This window comes from Oncorhynchus gorbuscha, linkage group LG01 (assembly GCF_021184085.1).
Source record: "Oncorhynchus gorbuscha isolate QuinsamMale2020 ecotype Even-year linkage group LG01, OgorEven_v1.0, whole genome shotgun sequence".
NCBI lineage: Eukaryota > Metazoa > Chordata > Actinopteri > Salmoniformes > Salmonidae > Oncorhynchus > Oncorhynchus gorbuscha.
In genome coordinates this window covers 85,544,565-85,552,023 of record NC_060173.1, presented here as the reverse complement: position 1 = coordinate 85,552,023, position 7,459 = coordinate 85,544,565, and positions in this window count along the sequence as shown.

The window sequence follows — 7,459 nt, the reverse complement described above, 5'->3', positions numbered from 1 at the left end:
TGTAATTATTCGTTAATTGTTTACTCCATGTGTAACTCTGTGTTGTCTGTTCACACTGCTATGCTTTATCTTGGCCAGGTCGCAGTTGCAAATGAGAACTTGTTCTCAACTAGCCTACCTGGTTAAATAAAGGTGAAAAAAAAAAAGTTTACATCCACTCAATTCGTTTTCGGTAGCATTGCCATTAAATTGTTTAACTTGGGTCAAACGTTACGGGTAGCCTTCCACAAGATTCCCACAATAAGTTGGGTGAATTTTGGCCCATTCTTCGAGACAGAGCTGGTGTAACTGAGTCAGGTTTGTAGGCCTCCTTGCTCGCACACACTTTTTCAGTTCTGCCCACAAATGTTCTATAGGATTGAGGTCAGGGCTTTGTGACTTTATTGTCCTTCAGCCATTTTGCCACAACTTTGGAGGTATGCTTGGGGTCATTGTCCATTTGGAAGACCCATTTTGTCATGTATTGTCATGTTATGTCTTGTTCCTGTTCTTTCTCTTCACTTCGTTTCCCCCTGCTGGTCGTATTAGGTTACCTTCTCTTCCTTTCCTTCCCCCAGCTGTTCCTCATCTCCTCTAACTACCTCGTTTACTCTCTCCCACCTGTTCCCTTTTTTCCCTCTGATTAGGTCTCTATTTCTCTCTCTGTTTCTGCTTCTGTCTTTGTCAGATTCTCGTTTGCTTCACCCTTGTCCCGTCCTGTCGTAATCTGCCTCTTCATCAGATGCTACATGTGATCAGGTACCTCTGTCCTCTACAACCCGCGCCTACCCGGAGAGACCAGCAGTCTGTTGCCGCTAACCCTGCTATTCTCCTCTGCTGCTAGAAGGGGACTCTCCTGTAAAGATCAGAGGACTTTATGATTTATTTGTCGCCCTCTCAGCGGGTTGTCTATTTTGTCAATCGATACATCTGAAGAGGATATATGTCTTCACCGTGTTTGGACATGAAAAGACTCTGTTTCTGTTAAACCGCTTTTGGGTCCTCACTCACCTGCATAACACATTTGCGACAACTTTTGAGGTATGCTTGAGGTCATTGTCCATTTGGAAGACCCATTTTCGACCAAGCTTTAACTTCCCAACTGATGTCTTGAGATGTTGCTTCATTATATCCACAGAATTGTCCTCCCTCATGATGCCATCTATTTTGTGAAGTGCACCAGTCCTTCCTGCAGCAAAGCACCCCCACAACGTGATGCTGCCACCCCCATGCTTCACGGTTGGGATGGTGTTCTTCGGCTTGCAAGCCTCCCCCTTTTTCCTCCAAGCATAACGATGGTCATTATGGTGAGTAGCCTTTCAGGTTATGCCGATATAGGACTCGTTTTACTGTGGATATAGATATTTTGTACCTGTTTCCTCCAGCATCTTCACAAGGTTCTTTGCTTTTGTTCTGGGATTGATTTGCACTTTTCGCACCAAATTATGTTCATCTCTAGGAGACAGAACACATCTCCTTCCTGAGAGGTATGACGGCTGCGTGGTCCCATGGTGTTTATACTTGCCTACTATTGTTTGTACAGATGAACGTGGTACCTTCAGGTGTTTGGAAATTGCTCCCAAGGATGAACCAGACTTGTGGAGGTCTACAATTTTTTTACTGAGGTCTTGGCTGATTTCTTTTGATTTTCTCATAATGTCAAGCATAGAGGCACTGAGTTTGAAGGTAGGCCCTGAAATACATCCACAGGTAAACCTCCAATTGACTCAAAGTATGTCAATTAGCCTATCAGAAGCTTCTAAAACCATGACATCATTTTATGAATTTTCCAAGCTATTTAAAGGCACAGTCAACTTAGTGTATGTAAACTTCTGACCGACTGGAATTGTGATACAGTGAATTATAAGTGAAATAATCTGTCTTTAAACAATTGTTGGAAAAATTACTTGTGTCATGCACAAAGTAGATGTCCTAACTGACTTGCTAAAACTATAGTTTGTTAACAAGAAATTTGTGGAGTGGTTGAAAAACGAGTTTTAATGACCCCGACCTAAGTGTATGTAAGCTTCCGACTTCAACTGTATTTATCAAATGATTAATTGAGATAGAACGTCTTTTACAAAGTCTTATTGAGATCAAGTCTCTTTTGCCAAGTGTCAATCTTGTTTACGATACTCTCATTAATATAAAAATCTCATTTGCAATAGACTTATTGAAATAAAATCTCTTGCAATACTGTGATGTGAGTCACTGAGGCAGATTCAGCGGTTTAGAATAACAGTGTGATGTTGTGAATGGCCCTCTCTGGGTTTCCCTCCGTAACCCACTCCTCCCTCCTAAAGTCTGTGACAGATACTGGAGGGCTGAGAATAACTGTTTTCCAGACTACCCCTGGGGTCAACCAATTTGCAGGGCTTCCCTCAGCTCTTCCTGCCTCACGTCAACTCAACACTCCTTGCTATCTCTTTCTCTGTCTGTCTCTATCTTCCTCTCCTCCTCTCTCCCTTTGTATTTCTTCCCTTATCTCTTTAGTACTCTCCCCCTATCTTTGTGTCTGTCTTCTTCTTCTTTCTCCATCTCTGTCTCTCTTCCTCTGCTCTGTCTGCTAGAATATATTACAAGGGAGCTACCTGTTCAGGACTCACATTTTCCTTAATATTACACAGCTCTGTCCTCTCTGTAGGACCACAGCTCTGTCCTCTCTGTAGGACCACAGCTCTGTCCCCTCTGTAGGAACACAGCTCTGTCCCCTCTGTAGGAACACAGCTCTGTCCCCTCTGTAGGAACACAGCTCTGTCCCCTCTGTAGGAACACAGCTCTGTCCTCTCTGTAGGACCACAGCTCTGTCTTCTCTGTAGGAACACAGCTCTGTCTTCTCTGTAGGAACACAGCTCTGTCTTCTCTGTAGGACCACAGCTCTGTCTTCTCTGTAGGACCACAGCTCTGTCTTCTCTGTAGGAACACAGCTCTGTCTTCTCTGTAGGAACACAGCTCTGACCTCTCTGTAGGAACACAGCTCTGTCCTCTCTGTAGGAACACAGCTCTGTCCCCTCTGTAGGAACACAGCTCTGTCCCCTCTGTAGGAACACAGCTCTGTCCCCTCTGTAGGAACACAGCTCTGTCCCCTCTGTAGGAACACAGCTCTGTCCCCTCTGTAGGAACACAGCTCTGTCCCCTCTGTAGGAACACAGCTATGTCCCCTCTGTCGGAACACAGCTCTGTCCTCTCTGTAGGAACACAGCTCTGTCTTCTCTGTAGGAACACAGCTCTGACCTCTCTGTAGGAACACAGCTCTGTCCTCTCTGTAGGAACACAGCTCTGTCCCCTCTGTAGGAACACAGCTCTGTCCCCTCTGTAGGAACACAGCTCTGTCCCCTCTGTAGGAACACAGCTATGTCCCCTCTGTCGGAACACAGCTCTGTCCTCTCTGTAGGAACACAGCTCTGTCCTCTCTGTAGGAACACAGCTCTGTCCTCTCTGTAGTCCTTATTATGCACTCTTACATCAGAGAGAGGAAGTATGTTTTTCATATCCCCAGATTTGAAACTTCCGGTGGAGGGACAGAAAAGTCAGCTAAATGTTTCCATGTCCCACTAGTTGGGGGAAAAACTGCTGTGTCTTGTTAGATGACATTAAAGTGAGAGCAAGAGAGAGAGCAAGAGAGAGAGAGCGTGCGTGCGTGTCATCTCTGCCAATCAAAAAAACAGCCAATCTTCCCCTCAGCTGTTTGAGGTATCTGCAGAGGCATTTCCTATGTGACTTCCTGTCCGTCTGGACCAATGAGACAGGTGATAAATCTCCACAAGGGAAGAAATGTGTGTTGAGGGGGGAGCAGGGGGAAGGGAGGTTAAGACAGAAGGGCAGAGAGAGGGAGGAGTAGAAATAGGAGAGGAAATGTGTCAGAAAGAGGGGAAGAGCATAACAAGTGGTGGGGGATCAGTCCGGGTTAGGGATATGGTGGGGGGTTGAGGTGTTCAGAGGGGTGAAAGGGGTGGAGCAGAGGGGTCATTAGACAGCTTCATCCTGTGATAAATCAGAGAGCACTCTGCCTGCTGTTTTACATCTGAATACAGACGTGACAGGAGGGCAAGAGGACACCGTTCTCAGAGTTACTACATCACACAGACTCTCCATGCATGGGAATAACAGAGGGAGAGAGAGAGGACAGCAAGAGGAAGAGAAAAGAGACCCTTTTCACAAAGAAAGGTAGACACACAGACACAGGGATTGAGAGAGGGACAGACAGGCAGTGACAGTAATTGAGGGATGCCGGCGGATGAAGATGATGGATAAAAAGGAGAGAAAGACGGATGATATCTGTCCATCCCCAATGAAAGCAATATATCCACTGCTAGGGGAATTATTAATGACTTCCATTGATTTACGGTGTGAGACAGATACCCAGCAAACAACAAATTTATCACCTGTCTCATTGGTCCAGATGGACAGGAAGTCACACAGGAAATGCCTCTGCAGAGAACCTTCAGTTAAGAGTCTCATTAGGTCATTACCTATGTTTTCAAAGGAATGTTCCCGTGATGTGCAAGGAATATTTCCAAGAGACCATTCCTTTAATATCAAAGGGGCCTATTCCGACTTCACACCTGTCCAACTCACTTGTCAGTATTTGGTATTCAGACTTAACTTATTCAGTCGTGTAATGCGCTCTGCAGGTGTGGCTACCTTGTGCTCTCTGAATACATTTAATTAAATCACTGAAAACCCATCCACTTGCTTGCCAACAGATTTTCTCATGGAGTTTTCATTCAATAGGCTTTTCAGTACATGTATCTTAAACCATCCCTTTAAATACAGTGTACGTTTAATTAGAATTGTGTGAACAGACTCAATAACATACAAAGAGAGAAAGGGTTCAGGATATATGGGTCCATGGAAAGAATGCCGTCTATATATCTTAGTCTCCGTTTCAGCACCAACTGGTAGATTTAAAAATACTCTGATCTTGTAGAATGTTTAGGCACATTTTAGGGCTAGGGAAGTATGTACGAATCAATAAAAAGGAGAGTTTTTAAGGAAAAAATATAATGGTGAATCAAAAATACAGTGGTTTGATTCATCCTGAAAGTTGTCAATTTCATGTTCAATCCATGAAATATTGGAAGGTGGAGAAAAGTGTACAATAGGGGTTGAACAATAGTCCTATAAATCTACCCTAAACCTCACTAATCATGTAAATGTATGGCAACGGTCCAGTCATCGTGAACCAGGCTCCAGGTTTAACCTGTGTTGTGCCAGGCTCCAGGTTTAACCTGTTATGTGTGGTCTGAGTTCCATAATCATTCAAATAGGCTACATGTCCCAAATTATTGCACAACATTAGCCTAATGTATTCCACTAATGCTTGAGACCTTCAGGAACACCTAAACAGACGTGACAGAGGACAGAAAGGTAAATGGAATGGAATGATGCAAAATGTAAGTTACACATTGAAGAGAACTAACACTAAAGTGACCATTATAAATGTATGTGGGTATTACTGATGGTGGCTCCCGATATTTAACTAATTGTAAAATAAACCAGAGAAACTCCTGGGCATAGGCCAATTAAACAGCCTGATCTCATAGCCTAGACGTAACATAGTACATGTAAATAGTTAGAGTGTTGGGCCAGTAACCAAAAGGTTGCTAGATCAAATCCTCGAGCTGACAAGGTAAAAATCTGTCATTCTGCTCCTGAGCAAGGCAGGTGTGAAGTCGGCAAGGATTTGGCCAGTTGCTGCGGGGAGTGCAGAGCTGTTGGCCGGGGTTGTGGTTGTCAGGTAGAATGCATGGCCAGCCGTAGAGAAATGCTTCTTGAAATTCACAATTATAGGTTGAATTATCAGTGGGTGACAGTGATTCCTAGTCTCAGTGCAGTGGGCAGTTGGGAGGAGGTGCGCGTATTCTCTAGGACTTTACAGTGTCCCAAAACCTTTTGGAATTAGTGCTGCAGGATGCAAATTTCTGTTTGAAAAAGCCTTTGCTTTCCTAACTGACTGTGTGTATTGGTTCCTGACTTCCCTGAAAAGTTGCATATCGCGGGGACTATTTGAAGCTTGTGCAGTACGCCACAGAGTCTTTTTGTGCTGGTCGAGGGCCGTCAAGTCTGGAGTGAACCAGGGGCTATATCTGTTCTTAGTTCTTAATTTTTTGAATGGGGAATGCTTATTTAAGATGATGAGGAAAGCACTTTTTAAAGAACAACCAGGCATCCCCTACTGACGGAATGAGGTCAATATCCTTCCAGGATACCCGGGCCAGGTCGATTAGAAAGGACTGCTCGCAGAAGTGTTTTAGGGAGAGTTTGACAGTGATGGGGGGTGGTCGTTTGACCGCGGACCCATAACGGACGCAGACAATGAGGCAGTGATCGCTGCGATCCTGGTTGAAAACAGCAGAGGTGTATTTAGAGGGTAAGTTGGTCAGGATGATATCTATCAAGGTTTACGGATTTGGGGTTGTACCTGGCGGCTTCCTTGATCATTTGTGTGAGATTGAGGGCATCTAGCTTAGATTGTAGGACGGCCGGGGTGTTAAGCATATCCCAGTTTAGGTCACTAGCAGTACAAACTCTGACGATAGATGGGGGGCAATCAATTCACATATGGTGTCCAGGGCACAGCTGGCAGCTGAGGGGGGTCTATAACAAGCGGCAACAGTGATGGACTCATTTCTGGAGAGATGGAGCTTTAAAAGTATAAGCTCAAACTGTTTGGGCATAGACCTGGATAGTATGACAGAACTCTGCAGGCTATCTCTACAGTAGATTGCAATGTTATGTTTAAGGTCAGAATATGCATAGAGAATAAAGTGCATATAAAGGTCATTAAGTTCAGTTTACGCTTAAATCGGGTCAGAATCGTGGCTAAATAGAACTTTCCCAAAACGTGGTTAACATGGTCTCGGATCTTAAGACATTCATGTTCTAGACACGTTTCATGGGATCGTTGCAAGGACATTCATGTGTCCAGTTTCCTGTAGGTTAGGAGAATATTCCATCAACGTCCCACCAAACATACACAGGACAGGAGAGTAAGGTGACTCCCCTAGCAGGTGTCGAACACAAGCCACCAGCACCAACGATGAACACCCTAACCTTTGTCACAATAAGGGATAGCTTGCAGCATTTCCCCAAACTCGGTCTTCGGAACCCCAAGGGGTGCATGTTTAGGTTTTTGCCCTAACACTACACAGCTCATTCAGATTTTCAAAGCTTGATGATTAGTTGATTATTGGAATCAGCTGTGTAGTGTTAGGGCAAAAACCAAAACCTGTACCCATTGGGGTCCAAAGGACCAAGTTTGGGAAATGCTGTTCGAGGATATGTGCTTATTCAAATCAAATCAAATTGTATTTGTCACATACACATGGTTAGCAGATGTTCATGTGAGTGTAGCAAAATGCTTGTGCTTCTAGTTCCGACAATGCAGTAATAACCAACGAGTAATCTAACCTAACAATTTCAACAAAATACTACATAGTTTCCTGGAAAGGGCCAGTAGTTAGGCCCTTTCCAGAAG